We start from the raw sequence: 16204 nt of genomic DNA, 5'->3' as shown, positions 1-16204 counted from the left end.
TGGTTTCCACAGGTTCGTTTGTCATGTTGATTTGTGCAGTTTCTAATGTTTGGCCATGTAGATGAAGCGTAGCAACGTAGGGTTCGAAGGCCGCTCGTGTTAGAGTTACCTCAGTTTTAAGTAATGCGGTTGCTTGCAATCAGGCAATTGAGCCATGAAATTATATCTGCTCTCCAATAAATACGCAAGGAGGCAGTTCCCACCCTCACACATTTGTAAGCCCGATTCAAACCTGGTCTCTGAGATGCTGAAAGACACTTTCTGTGAATATTTAGGGCAGAAGTCAGTCCACTGAATGTTTGCAAAGAGTAATCCCTAGACAGGTGTAGTACTAGCCAAAGCAAATGGATTTAGAAATGTCAACATATATTCATGGATTATTTGCCCAGCTCAAGCACTTATAGTAAATGTCAATAGATCTAGGAATAGGGTTCAACTTGCCGGTAAGGAAACCTCTAGCCTTGCAGCAAACGCATGTATCACAACAGGAAAGAAATGCAAGCCTGCTGACCAAAGGAAATCCCCCAAAGAGGGCGATGGGAGAGAAAAGGATAGTCAAATCCACACCCACATTTTCTGGGGCCATTCCGTCAAGGGAAGGTTGGCAGTCTGTGGTGCTTTCAACCTATCTGATCTTCCTTGCCAGCACAAGGTCCCTTTTTTTCAGCAGGGTGGCTCCCGGCAGCCCAGAGCCAGCCTCCGAGGCACCGACCAGGTGAAAGGGGCACGTTTCCCACCCAAGCAGGCAGCACATGGGCATCTGGGAACATTCCTGATGCTGACCTGCACCCTTTGGCAAGGCGAGACTCCCACACCTTTCCTCCTCCACCAGACACAGCACTTGCCCATGTTCCACCAACGGGGAACCAATCCATCGTGGCAGTCTGCTGGCTGGGAGCGAGAAGCTCTTTAATAGATAAATCAAGCAACGTAAGGCATGTCTGTGCTGCATACAGTGCTAATGCTACGCTCCAGGGGCCTCCTCACATACAAACCAGAGGATTTGCCCCTACCGCCTTGTACAAGAAAACTGTCTTCAGGATGGAAAAGCAGCCCAGGCTTTGATTCCAAAAGCTGCCCGGACCAGAGCTCCCACCCAAGGCAAGCCATGGGCAGTGATGTGCAGCCCAGGACAGTTCTGGGCCGGCTGTGAACCGCTCCATCCACTCTCTAACCTCTCCCTCCCTAAGCAGCCTGTCCAGGGCAGGGAGCAGCCCGAAACGGACAACTCGTGTGCAGAAAAGGGCCACGCACCCACTGCTGGCAGCAAGCGACAGGGAGCTCCCTTCTTAACTGTGGAGGCTCCGCCATGTCCCCTCCTAGTTGCTGGAAGCCTTTGCCTGGAGGAATAAGTGACTTAAGGAGTCATTATTTATAACAGTCGATAGAATTTCTTTTTTTATTTGATGGCTGGGACACACGTCCTGCCCCAAGCCCACCCACCCCAGGCGCAGGCAGGGCACGGCCGTGCTCACGCCATCCCTGCGGGGAGTGGGCTGGCGGCTGCTCACCACATAAACCCGAACACCCGGCAGAACCTTCCTTCTTTGTCCCCCTGAGTTTCATTACAAGGATAAGAAACATGCCAGAGGCCGCAAACCTCCGCAGCGGCCACAGTCCCTCCCGCGGTGCCAGTCTCGGCGTAAGCCAGCCCGGTGCGGATCGCGGCTCTTCCCCGGCCCTGTGGCTCCGCTCGTCCGCAGGAAGGTTGATTTTTAAACTTGCTGACACCCTGTTTACGCCAGGGAACCTGCTTTGATTGCAGCTGGCTTTCAGCTTGCCTCGCGCCATACCTAACCCTTCGTTGCGGGCGCCGCGGGAAGGGTTGCCCTCTCCCCTGGCCGCAGCCTCCAGCTGCCCGCAGGGACACACCACCACGGAGCCACGAAGCGCCTGGCTGGCAAGGGGATTAAATTGCCCGGCTCTGCTGCCTCCATCCGATCAACATTCCCCATATCAAGGGCTTCATCCTGCAAAGTCACCGGGCCCATCTTGAGCCGAAACACACTCGCTCAGCCGCACCATATCCTGACAGGATGTCAGCAGTAAACAGTAGGTAAATACTCATGCTTTATCATCAGTTAGTATTTGTTGTTTTTAGAGACCTGGACTAAAATTCCCACTGGAAAAAAAAATGCATACAACAAAAGTAGCTTCTATTTTCCGCCCGCGAGAGAGCCATGCGAAGAAAGCCATTTCCTTCATCGTTATTCCCCACACAAAAAAGTTTGGTGATGTTCGTGTTGGTTTTTTAGATCTTTTGCATCCATCTACTTAATTCTGGGGAAAAGATTTGATTTATTTACAAACTGATTTTACGGATCAATGAAGAGCTATCCCTGTTCCCCACAGGTGTTTGCCTTTTGCAAGGTGTGCCTTCCCTGGGTGCGGTGAAATGAGTCAGAAAGCCCCGCGACCATCACCCATCCCTGTAGTGACTATTGCTCACACAATTCAAATTCAGTTTTGGCAAGTGATTGTGGGTGGCATTTGGAAGTGAGCTCTCTGCAAAAAGCACGTTCCTGAAAAACTGAAGGAGTAAGCAGGTACAGCAAGCAAAGCCTTACTCCAGCATGACTAAAACATAAACAGATATTTGCTGGAAATCACTGGCAGCATTTGCTCAGCAAAGGTTATTGTTAGAAAATATAATTGATATTAATGTCTAGGGTTATCTCATCTGATTGTATCAGCAAAATATGGTATCACTTGGTAATTACTTTTAACATGATTTTCGCAGGAGAGCAGTCAATGCTGGAGAACAGAGTTGTCTTTTTAAATGCAGCAAAATACCACCTAATTATGAATTAAACCCCAGGCTGAGGCAAGCTAGCAGCCTCCGTATTGAGTTTGAGCAAGCAGCACTTTCCCATTAAACTTTGGATGATTCTCATAATCATTTCTCCATGGAAGTAACACTTTTCTGAAAAAATAACGTTGTTAGCCTGCAGAACGCTGAAATGATACAATAGCTGCCTGCTTGGAGCTCACTCGCCACCTGCTTTTCCTTGTTTTGTTTTCTAGCTTCTAATTACTGAGCAGAGTCAATTCCTAATGAGGCAGTTTGATTTCCTGTTTTTCATACTTCTTGAGCCACTTAAAGAGCCCGTCCAACATGAAAGGAACCCTTTTCTAAACAGATTTTAAATTAATTATAATAACCTTGGTGGTTGTTGTTGTTGCTCTCTCTGCGTGTGTGCATGTGTGTGCGCGCATCTGAGTTTTCCATGGCTGCATTTCTCATTTAATGTTTCCACACGAAACAACCTTTTTTTTTTTTTCCCCCTCCTGTTTCCCCCCCCAACAATGCAAACTGGAAACTCTTGTCCAGGAAATTGTAGCCACAGAAACACTGTGTCTGGGGCTGAGGAGGAAAAGGTGGTGATGTCACAAATAATTGGGCTGTGAGAAAAGATGGAGCATGAATAAGGAGGGAAATATTCTGACGTCTGTCTTTAAAACTGGAAGATAAACACTTGTTGTGAATGGTACACGCTGGCTTCCAAAAGGGCTGGTAGGAAGAAGAACGGTATTAAATGACCTCTCAGAAATATATGAATGATGCTAATGAGGTCTCTCAGCCCTCTCCTAGCCCCACCAAACACACGTAACGCCTCTCAGTTTGTGTCTCGGTGCTTCTCCTGTCGATACTGGTGGCACTGGAGAGCTGCTGCAGTTCCTGGGATTTTACAGAGGTCTCAGTCCTCCGCCTGCCTCTGCTCCCTCCTCACTCCGTCCCTGCCTGCTCCCTAGGACCCCGTGGCACGGCAAGGGGCTGCTACGAGCCCTGACCTTGCCCAAGAGGTCCCGCCGGACCACTGCTCCTCTCTGCCTGGCCACAGGGATCTCGCGGACGAGGTGCCTCGGTGCCGGGATGGTACGGAACACTGCCAGGCAGAGCCTCCTGGCACAGCGGCGGCTCCTGCCATCATCCACCTGCATTTCCCCAGCACACCTCCCCAGCCCCAGTCCCAGGGTGCTGGTCGCTAAGGCCACCTACAGGAGGTACCCAAGGAACTTTGCTATGGTGACAGCTCGCCCATCACCCTGCTCCTTCCATCTCCCGGCCCGGCGCCTTCCCAGAGGAATTTCCCACAGGATGCTTTATCTGGAGAAGAGCCCCTCTGTCATGCCTCGGTAACACGCAACAGACGCCGCGGCGTTGGGAAGGTGGCTGATGGTGGCTGCGTGTTCGCATGACAGCCGCTCAGAGGGCATCCAGTCCAGCCCAGGACCATCGTGCTGGGCCACTCAACAAGCGCACAGGAGAAAGGGACCTCCCCATCCCGCAAGGTTGAGAGGAGAGAGCAACAGCCTTGCACCACTCAGCCCCTGGACCCGCCACCTTCACGAGTGCCGGAGTTTCGCTCTGGAAACTGCATATAAAGCTCATTGAAAAAAAACACAGCCTGTTGCTAGAAACGTAGAGAAAGCCAATCCATGCTATAGCTCTTAAAATTCAAGTGAGCTTCGGCTGGGGAGGGCTGCATTCCAACCCCACCCAAATCATAAAGCTGAGAAAACTTCAATGGGCTCTAGCTTCTGGATTATTATTATTATTATTATGACAGGGTTTTCCTCTCAGGATTCAGACTCTCTCTAAATGGTGGGAAAAAGGGTTTTATACAACCTCCAGTCTCCACATGACAAAGTGACTGCCTATTCCTACAGTCATCTGAACAGAATAGACGGAATAAGCTATTGTCTGTGCTCAGAAGTCAGCGACTGCACCAGCACTTGATTGGTCCAGGATGTAGAGGAACAAAAAGGTCATTGAATAAAAGAAGAACAATACTTTTCATGAAACAAATGAGCTTTTGCTAATTTATAACATGTTTGGTTTGGGTATCATATACATCAAAATGATGTAATTAGTACATGTCATTTTCTGGAGAGAGAGAGCTCAGCAAACCCTTAATGATGGGAATTTCCTGCCCCGGACTGGAGTCTCTGGACTACCAGGGCATCATAAAGATGCTGTATTTTACTAGTAATTAGAATGGGCACGAAGTGGGACCTAGATGTGTGACAAGGGAAAAAGGAAAAAGTTCACCTACTGCAAAGGTTAGTTGCACTGAAGGATTAACGAGAGAACTACAATGGACTGAAGGCTAATTAAAAACTGTCTTGCACATTCCATGCCCGGTGTTTGAAACCTTGAATCTGAACCAGTCCTGCCTCCAAATATCAACATCGCTCAAACCCATCACCATTCGGCTCCCGCCCTGACCTCTCGGCTGATGATCTTTCTGTAATGGGCACAATCATAAGTTCAGCTCCCAAAGCACCTCAGTCAGACGGACATCCAGATCGGGACAGGAGCTCCGCAGATTGTGCGGCACTCTGCTGAACGCATTAAATTGTGAGGGTTATTTTCAATAAGAGACCTCCATACACTCAATGCAAACTTCAGCTTTGGAAGTTTTGAGGGTGTTGCTCCCCTGCACGCACTCAGACACACGCAGTCACGTTCACAATGCAAGGCAGGCTCACACCAGAGGTTACGCTTTCCAGGTCTGAGGGAAAAACTCTCATGATGCTCTTTGCTCAAAAGGGAGTCAGAAGTACCGGAGACCTCATGTAGGAGACATTTCTCAAGCAGTGTCATTCCAGGTTGTGTAAGGCCATCTCTCGGGACTCCCTACATTAACAAAGCCAGACCTGCTGCAAGACATGAGGGACTTAGGAACATACAGAACCTGCTCGTTAAGGAAAACAGTAAGTATTTTGCCCTTTCTTTGCAAATTAGGCTTGACACTAAGCTGAGGGTAGACTTGTCCAAGCCCACCAGAAAGAGCAGCTGGCTGAAGCAGTGAAAGCCAAAAGCTCTAAAACCCCTCTTCAGGTATGTGTCTGCCCTCTTCAAATAAGCATATCAGCTACATCTGGGAGACGCCCAAAGAACCTCCTTGCACCTCTTCCTCCAGGTCCTGAAGCCAGTTCCGAGTTGAATGTTGTTATAATGACAGAAAAAAAAAATTGTTTCTGCTTGCATTATAAAGGATGAAGAGACATAGCAAATACCTAGGGGTCTACCAGACTCCAAGAGTCTGCCAGAAAGGCTATGCCCTGACCTAGTTGCTCAGACTTGGGAGATGACAGAGATCCACTGTTCTGTTTTCATTTCATATGTTGTTGACCCTTTCCCACCAGAATTTTTGCATGAGCTCTATCCTTTTGGACCCGAAGCTCCTGCTGTAGCATGAAGATCCTCAGGATGCCTCAAGCGCAGTGCGGCACGCTCTGTTCCCCAGGGCTCACCGGACCTCTCAAAGCGATGCCGACGGGGCAGGGCGCTGAACCAAATTGCCACCTAGAAAAATCTTTTCTCATGTGAAAAATCCAATAGGCAGGTTTATGAAGAGAAATCTCCTCTGGCAACAGCCACAGCTTCTCTGAGCTGTGCGATAAATATGTTACATTAGTTCATGTTTCCTTCTTCGCAGGAATTACTCAGGCACATGCAACACAATAACACAATTTGGAAAAGCTTCCTCGACCAATTGTACTGCAACTTTGTTCTTTGCGGCAAATTAAATGTATGTGGGAACTAAACTGAAGGCCCAAAGGGCCAGCAAATACTAATCACAGAGCCTCTTCTGCCACTAACGGGCATGTTGGAGCTGAAAATGTTTAACTGTTAGGGATTTTCACCTCTATTAGCAAAGGAAGGACACCTCTAAATGTGACATTCTTCTCCCCAGGAAATACCCTTACATTCTCTGCTAGCTCAGAAAGGAAAACACTCCACCGCAAATAATTTATTTCGCACCCACTTCTTTCCTTTACTTTAATTTGCTTTTTCAAAAAATTCCTTCTGCTGCCAATTCTTCTATCTTTTATGAAGATTAACCCAGCAATTCCCACATTTGTGAGCAGCTCCAACGGAAATCTGCTAAATGAATAATCTTGAGTCAACAAAACCATATTCTGATGGGCTCTGACCAAGCCAGCTGCATTTCTGTGACTGCAAAAAGAAAAACGTGAATTTTCTGCTTGGAGGTAGAGCTAAAAAGCAGAAAAGGTTAGTGCGCATCTGTTGATCCACTGTATGCACATCACCGTTTCTCTGCTCCCAGCAAAGCAATGTCAGTATATAGCTGATGCGCAACAGCTCTTCTCCCCCAAAAACTCCACTGTTGGCCCGGGCACGGGCTGAGGGTGCATCAGGCAGCGGCACTCGGCCTTTCTGGATGGGGGACCCCTATCTTTTCCCAGAGGCTGGAGAAGGCTGTACACTGTGGCTTTTCTCTGGCCACGGGACCGTGTTACAGGACACGAGTTGTGCAATCCTGCTTATGCGCTGGGCTATTCCCCTAGGTTATTTTCAGGAAAGCGGCTCCGGGTTAACACTCCTGATCTCAGGAGAAGCAGGAAAGCTGGAGACAGCGGAGCACCCGGACCCCGGCAGCCCCCAGGTAGGGCAGGACCAGCAGGATGGCAGTGCTGCAGAGAGCAGGGAGCAGCAAGATGCTCACCCAGCTCCTGCAGCCCTGCCACGGACAGTCACACAGGCGAGGACCACAGCCCGGCGAGGTACGTATTTCAGTAGTACCCTGCCTGCTGGCAGCTCTCATAATCACACGGGGAACAAGAACGCAGCCCTTCCTGCGCAGCCGAGCGGATACCGGTGTATGACACACCAGGACAGCAGATAAAGGTGTTGACTCACAGACGATCCACCTTCTTTCAGCAAACTTCTCATTTACTATAAATGAGTGCATACAGCCCACTTTCAGTTCCTCTGAGTCGCACTCCAGTTTAACTCTGCCTTAGGCTCACCAGATGATAAGAACACACCTGTAATCTCAAGGTAATATCAGCTCTCTACAGATACAGCTACTATTAAAACAGCTGTATCACGCCACAAGCAGGCTTCGAAGAAATCAGGTTAATGGGCTGAGTGAAAGGACTTGTAGGTGGAGAGTGAAAAGGAACTTGCTGTAAAGATGAATAGCCCATGAAAAACTTCTTCTAAACCTCACACACACACCCACCCGCCCTCTCTGAGCAATGCAAAACGTTGTTCCTGATTTGCACGTTTGAATTAGGCTTACACCCTGCTTGGTGCTGCTCTGTTCCCTATTGCCCAAATGCCCTGCCTCTGCAGGTATCCCAATAGCAGGCAATGGCAATCCAGCACCCCAAACACAGTAAGATCTCACCTAGATGGAGGAGAGGAAAGTAACAGGATCTAACAAATCCTGATGGGAAACGCTGCCCTGAGCTCAGCCGAGGGAGTCTTCCCATTACCGTGGTACTGCGTTAGGACAGGATGGAGACGACAGCTCCGGAAAGGAAGAGAGTCAGGTACTTTCTGACCATCCCTACGTGACTTTACCAGGTATGGATACAAACTTTGCACTCTGAATTTCAAGGACGTCTAACACAGCAATGACTTCCGTGACTTCCTAACCTTTAGGTCAAAGCAATGTAAATTCACTTTCATCTGTTAGCAACTGAAAGGTCCACATTCCATCCAGCCCTGGCGCTTTCTGGAGTACAACCCCCAAGCCTAACCACTGCTGGAAATCAGCAACCAAGCAGTCTCTGGCCAAATCACCAGCAGGACCTGCTGGCTTAGGGAACTGGTTGTGACTTGTGGCTTCTCTCCAGGTCACCACCCAACATGTTAGTGACCAAAAGTCACTGCCATCTATACGTACTACCCATCTTGCATACAATGAATTGGATGGTTTCTGCCTCACTGCCAATGGATACCGATCCACAGGCAAAGCCTGCAAGCATCTTTTCCGATGGGTGTAGTACAAACTTTCTAATGCTACTGGCTACCCCTCCACATTGGCCAAGGAACATTAGAGATGGGCAACGCAGAATAGTTTGCACTGCTTCTGCTTTTGCTGTAGTGGATCCATTAGGAAGAGAAGGTATCAGACCGTAAAGCTGTGTGTCCAAAATCTCCCAGCAGCACTGAATTCAAGAAGAATGTTCACAGGAACCTGGTCTGAACTGTGACGCACTGACACAGAATTTGGCAGCCGCTTTCATTGGTTTAACAGCGTCTGATAGGATTATGGGCAGCACATTTCCAGGCTAGCTAAGCTCTACACACAGCATTACAAAAAAATACGGCAGTACTGAGTCTGTTGTTTGAAGTGTTTTAAAGTCCACAGCAATACAAGGCTTAGACTCTTCAGCAGATTTCTAAGCAACAAAACTTATCAATCTCTGTTATTTTAGGAGTGAACTGAAACCGCTTTGGTGTTTATACACTACAAACCTCAACCATACTGTGATCTTTGCTATGTTTTGCTAAGAAAGGTCCTGTTCTTTAAGTATTGTACTTGTACAGTGGCTTTTTTTGGTATTTCCTCATCCAGGCTGCAGTCACTTAGAGTATGGTGATTTCTATGAAACTTCTAATCACCCTTGCTGGCTGCCTCTGAATGACTGTGGTTAGAAGCAACGTAAATGAAAGTAACGTGAATAGCAATTTTAAGATCAAGCTTGATTTCACCAATTTGCCTATCTGATAAATAAGAAGAGAAACAAGAGTCAGAGCTAAGAACCTGTTCTGAGAACTGATGCCAACCAATGCACAGTCGAGGCATGCAGTTGTTCGTTGGGGGTTTTTTTTTCCCCCCCCAAAATGTTACCTTCAGAAGAGCAGATACACCCATGTCTGGGATATCGCAGGTCTGTGTGCTAAAGCAGGCTTCCTGGGCACCCTAGACCCAGCCCCCTGCCCTACCTCCTCCACACCATACAAAGTACATACCTCCATACTTTTTCTCCTTTCTCTCTATTCTTATGTCCTTTTTCAGCTTTCCTTCATTCTTTATGCTGAGATCTTTACAAGCAATGTCACCTTACCTATCCAGTGCTTATTCTCCCCTTAAACATCCAGCACATCCCACAATCTCTGACCTCAGCCGCAAACTCCAAGCAAAACCGCACCAGCAACAGACCAAAGATAAGCTTCCGTCCCATCACCCGGCTTGTGTCTCTCCAACTCACCACTCTTGTCCTGCTGTAGTGCTGGCTAACAACACAGCTCAGGTCAGTGCAGTATTTTCCACCACGAGGAACACCTACATCTGGGTTTCGGAAGAGCTTCCTGGCAGGGCTGCCTTGCCTCAGGTGAGCATAGCGTTGCCACTTTCATTAAGAGCCTACATTAGCAGGTGGATGTATTTCCTGTCTTTAACCATTTCCCCACTGTTTGCAGGATGAAGAGATACTTTGAAACAGGGCCACCAGAGAGAATATTTTGTGGGATTATATAGCTCCCGTGCCACCTGCCCTAAGTGTACCAGTGAACTGGGTGTTGTCCCCCCCCGGCAAGCAGAGCAGGCAGGAGGGAGCAGGCAGAATTTGCACTAGCAGTCGTATCCCTGCCAGACTTTCATCTCTAGCAACTTCTATCATTGCTTCCCTGCTAGAGCTCCACCGGTGGCAGTCACTGCTGGAGAACTAATGTAGGGGAAGCTGTCCCTGGTGATTTTTCAGCCCTGTCATCTACACTTGGTCTGAGAAAAAGCAGATATCATGGTGGTTAGAATTCAAGGTGACAGGTCATAGGCTACCCTCCCATTCCAACTCCTGCTACCATGCCTGATGGGAGAAGGAATGGGAAATGACCAGGAAAAAGACTCATGAAAGCCTTGCCAAAAATCTCAAGTAAAAAAGATACATCTAGGAATACTTTAAAGCTGGAATTAGTCCTTGCAAATGAATGCTTACTGTTTTCATCAGTTTGAAGAGTTAGCAGAAATTAATCAGCTGTGAATTGTTTCTAAAATGAGACAAGAAGCAGCACTCATCAGCAGGGGGGCTGCAGCAAGCATGAAATGAAACACAACATGAAAATGTGGCCAAAACTCTTAAACAGGAAAACAAGCAGGCACCAAAATAAGCAGTTGTACAATATATTGTGTAAAGTGCCTTCACTGGACAATTCATCATGAACAGAATAAAACATTTCCCAGTACATGAGATAAAGCATCCCAGTTTGGTGATATTCTCCAAAGACTTGAGCTGCCACTGTGTACGTTTCAAGAGTGAAGGCTTGAGCCTCTGCTAGATCCTACATAATAAACATGCTGGACATCTAAATTGTTATACATCTTGGCATTTGACCAGCAAAATGTCCATGTAAAACCGTATGCCAGTAAATCTGCCTTCTGCTTTTAAGCTGATTACTCAAGGGTTAACTATGAGATCCCCTAATGAATTAATAAAACCCAGACATATTTTAAAAGCTATTGATTCATCGCAGTATCTGTTTTGGAGCATTCTGAATGTATAAATGGTAAGATGGAAATGCTTTGTAACCTACAAAGAGTTTGTCAGTTGTGGTATATATCATTTGAAACATTCCTTCCCCTACCTTTGCTGCAACACTCCAGATTTTGTTGACAATGGGCCTAAAACAGAATCTTGCGTTAGACTCTCCTTCCCCCAAAGTTGAAAGGGTGCTCAAAATCCAGTCCCCAGCGCACAACCTGGTTTTTACCAATTAATCCGTTCAGCATCATGATTGTGGTACAGATCCCTGGCTTAATCTAGATATCCCAGCTTGCACCCTTTCTGGGTTGTAGCGGTGCCTTTTACTCAGATGTCCTGCTGCGGCATAAGGAAGGTTTCAGTGGAAAGAGTGTCAAAATGCAAGCAATCTACAAGGCTTTATTTCCTTCTGTCCTGTGGCTAGTTCTGCAAGTTTTGTCTTAAGGATTGTCTTGCCAGAACTGGGACACCCCTGATCCCAGTCTCAGCCAGACACCCCAAGTGCTGGCCAGTGGCTGATGCTCAGAGATGCCACCCTTTGGTCCCAGCTCTGCCACAGGCTGCTGTGCATCAGGGCAAACCAGATCGTTCCTGCTCTGCTCAGACACTAAGGAAGGGATAAATCTCACTTTGCTTTAGCTTTCTAAAAATTAGGGGGTCTCACCTGATCTAGTCATGTGGGTTTCTCTGGAGTCAATGGAGAGAGAAGGGTTTCTGCAGATGATGATTCATCCTGTCGAGCACAGAGTCCCCTCCCGGGATGAGCGATATGGTCCCATCTCTCAGTGTTGACTCAAGAGGAAACGTAGATAATTAACGGAGCCTATCTACCTATTACACGGCTAAAGTAAGCTGAGACAAATCCCATCCTAAGCTCTGAGAAGAAAGTTTTCCCACCCTGGGTTTGTGTATGTACGTACGTACAGGAAGAACCACACAGAATGGGCCATGCCTCCCTCACCCCAGGCTTTTAAATGAAACGGTAGGTCAGCCTTACCCCACTGGTTAATCGCTCCACCACGACAGCTACCTCCGCCTCCAGGACGGGATGGATGCTGCTGTCTGCCCTCCCACAGGTGATCTGCTCACCTGGGGAGACTTCAGAGGTTGCTCCCCTTAAGCAGCCTCTGACAAAGGGGACCCAGTGACAGAAGACTTCTTGATGCCTCCCCGCTGGCTAAGGGTGACGGCACAGACCTATGTAAGTGCATTAAAGAGACTGACAGGGAGTCTCCGCAGCTGCTGAGCTCAAGAAAGGCTCCTGTGTAGGCTGTGAAGGAGCATCTCCACGAGCATCCATGGGCACAGAGCGGGAGGAAGAAGTCGGTACCTGTGTTCTCAATGTACCATTGTTTTGCATCATTTAACGCTCACAGACGAAGCGTTTATTGCACGTCCATTTGTGGCTCACCATGTGGTCAAGTACCAGCTTTCTTCAGTCTGCTAAATTACCTGATGAAACTTTTGATTTAAAGAATATGGCTGGGAGCCTGGGCAAGCATAGCTCTTACCAGCCAACTAGATCTGCTGTCACATATGACTGACAAGATATTTATGCTGATGGGTCAACAGACAGACAGACAGATTCATTAATTTTCTTCCCCCTCGTCCCATTATCTAAGCCCCTGTGCCATCCACAGCCACTGGAGTGAATGTTCATTTCTATTCCATTGTCATACTAACTACTGCTCTAGTTTAAGTATTCTTTTGAACCCCAAGAACAATGTGCGCAAGGCGCAAATCCATCCCGCTCCTCCGTGGCTAAGTAGGGCCATTAGACAGGAGAAACAATAGAAGCGCAGCGGGTGCTCTGTGTTTGCTCCCTGCATGGCCGCACACAAAGACAAAAAGCGAGGAGGGCTGGATGGGCCAGGGATGGGTTTTGGATACCCTGATGCACTCATTTTCCCAGCATCCCCAGATCACAAAGGAGAAGAGGTTTTGCATGGGCCTGCACAGGCTACATCAGTCACTGGGCACAGGACCTCATTGTCTGGTTTGTTTTGTTTCCCCGAACAATATGTCACATATTTACTTTCCTCTTGGAGGGCTGATGCTAACATAAAATCATCACCACGTTATGTCAAAATGTCAGCGTGCCACACTGCCACATCTCCGCATGAGGCTGCCTCATGGGCCCCCACTAGGATTTCTGCATCCAATCATTTCCCATAAGCAGTGTTTGCAGGATGTGAGATCTTCTTAAAATAGGACAAACCCAGAAATCCTGGAGCCGGTGGCAGCCCTCGCTCATGCCTCTGTCTTGAGTGACTCCATCTGGACAATCTAGGATTGCTTTTGATGGGCTGTGGAAGCAGCTGGTCCTGGTTAACATCTTTTTTACTAGAAATAAATATAAATGCTACGGGTAAAAAGTTAGGATGGCCTTTCTCTCTCTTAAGTCATTAGTAAGTTTTACCTCCAGTGAAGGGATCTTAAAATGGATTTTCTTACTTAAGTGGCCAGCTGGGTTTTAAATACCTTTAACTTTTACCAGTGTGCAGCTCTGAGAAGTTACAACTGCCTCGCTGCAGCTTACCCTGGTGCACAAGCAGGTGCAACTCCACCGAGTCCCCCAGACCTTCTCCTGCTAGCGCCAGCCTCCACGTCTCTCCAGAAACTCAGTCCCGGGCATTCAACAGCTTCTGCCCAACGCCGGGCTACCAGGAGAGTTGAGGAAAGCAGAAGAGCTCGGTGAGAAGGCGGCACGACCACCACCCTTGATGGCAGCGCACCCCCTGCTACAAGGGACCAGCCCGGAGTAGGTAGATACCACCGGGGCGACGGCGTGTCATCAGCCTCCGCGGGGTGGGACGCCATCCACCTCCGGCCGCTCCAGAAGCTCTTCCCAACTCCCCCCTCCGCTCTCCTCTCCGTCCTGCCCCGCTGGGACAGCCCATGCCGAGGCCGTACGCGCCTGGCTCCGGTATTTGCTCTGCCAAATCTCACATGCCAGAGGTCTGAGGCTTCTTCCTCCGACTGTCTGAAGCGAGCGCCACAATGCTGGGTCCCTACCAAACATCCCGTGGGCTCGGCATGGGGGACGGGAGAGGAGGGACTGGTCACGCAGGCGGAGCGTGGATCCACGCCACTCCCCGGGGGAAGGGTTAAAAGTGCCTTTTACTGCTTTTTCTGTGACAGATCTCTTTACTCAGTGCTATATAATATAGCCCCAAACATATTCTAAGTAGCCAAGGGCTGCCCGGCCATCTGTTTGAAGACACAGACCTTCTGATGCAGGAGTTCCCAAAGCCTGGCCCATGGGACATCTACTGTGGAGCCTGCAAAGGGAATTTTTCCCCTTTAAGAAGCCAGCCTGTACTTGTTTTGTTATGCTGCTTCAGGCCAGTGTCCCATCCACGAACGTTGACCCATACGAGACTCGTCTATGAGCAAAAACGTGGGAACCTCTGCTCCAAGTGAGAAATCTCCATCCTCTCCAACTCTCTCCCCTGCCAATCTCAACCACAGCTCTGAGGTTCAAAAAAAGAGAAAGGTTCGGTCATCTCCTAGGTACCTACTCTCAGTTCCAGCCACAGCTTCTTTTATGAGAAAGCCCGATTTTATCCAGCTATCTCAGGTAAAAGTGCCAAACGGCTGCATGGCTTTCTTGCTGACCTTCAAAGGAAATTAGGCTTTTACGGCCAGGTGCATTTGCAAACGTATCCATGGCCTGCACCGAATTAATTGAGAAACAGCCCCACATAGCTGAAATATGTACATAACTATATTTTTCGCATTACATGTTTCATTTTATGCATTTATTCAGATTTAAAGCAATAAAGGTGCCTTCCAAAGGCACCTTTCAAAGGCTCTACGCACCCGGCACCATAAATTATACGACAACCGCAGCCAAACAACCTCCCAGCAGCACTGAAATCGCCTCCCCGGGAGGAACTCGGCCAGCCGAGAGCTGCTCCCTTCCTCCGTGAGGAAACTGCCCCGTAACTTCCCCATGGTGTATTATTCACGCCGCTTTCTCGTATCCCCAGCGATGCTGGTTTCCCTCCCCTGAGCCCTGCGGGGTGACACCTAGAGAGACCCACCTTTCTCCCTCAGCCCGGCCTAGCGTGGAGCGCGTTTTGGGGCGGCCAAAGGGAAACCCGGGGGTTGCCCCGGTGTGGGGCAGAGCAGCGCCCACCTCTCTTTGCTTTTGCTGCCGGGGACCGCAGCATCGCTGCAGCTCAGAGGCCGGGGGGGCTCGGCCCCCCCATGCCCAGCAAAATGGGCCCTCAAGGAGGGCTGCCCCCCCAGGCAAGGAGAAGGATGAGGCCCCTTGTCCCACACGGTCCCTAGAAGGGAAGGCCCAAGGCAGCCTTGCCCCGTGCCGTGGAGGCAGAGTGTCTTTGTGTCCTTAAAACGCAAAAATCCCTTAAAACGTGCAAAGAATCCGCCGGCGAGTAAAATAAAAAGGAAGCAAAACTGTCAGAAACTGCCCCGCTGCTTGTGACCCGCAGGAATCCCAGTTCCACGCACGCACCTGCCAGTGGGCTGCGGGGCAGCCGGGACATCGCTCCCCGGGCGTTTGGAAACGGCAGCGTTAAAGAAGCAGCCGAGGTCGGCGGGGTCCGTGTTAGAAATAGTCATTTAAAAAAAAAAAAAAAAAAAAAAAACAAAACAAAACAACACTTTTTAAGGTTTCCTTTACTTTTCAGGTGCCGCGGCAGAGGGTTTGGGCTGGGTGGCTGTGCCGGTGGGGCGCTGGGCTGGGGGGGGGGTAAGAGGTTTGGAGCTGCTGTGGCATCTGGCACGAAAAAATGTCCCGGGAAGCTGTTACATTAAATGGCCAAATCGATTTATTGAATGGCAGGTGTTAGCTACAAACAGATGGAGAACATAAAGGCATAAGCAGGCATTTGTATGGAAAAGAAGCCATCGATTTGTAGCGGGAGGCTCAATAGTGATCGTTACAGCCTCGAACGGGAAGGTTCTGCGGGTTTACGGGCCGGCAGCCGAG

The sequence above is a fragment of the Haliaeetus leucocephalus genome, unplaced genomic scaffold, assembly GCF_000737465.1.
Source record: "Haliaeetus leucocephalus isolate CR32 unplaced genomic scaffold, Haliaeetus_leucocephalus-4.0 Scaffold696, whole genome shotgun sequence".
Classification (NCBI taxonomy): domain Eukaryota; kingdom Metazoa; phylum Chordata; class Aves; order Accipitriformes; family Accipitridae; genus Haliaeetus; species Haliaeetus leucocephalus.
Note: the sequence above shows the minus strand (reverse complement) of the source record.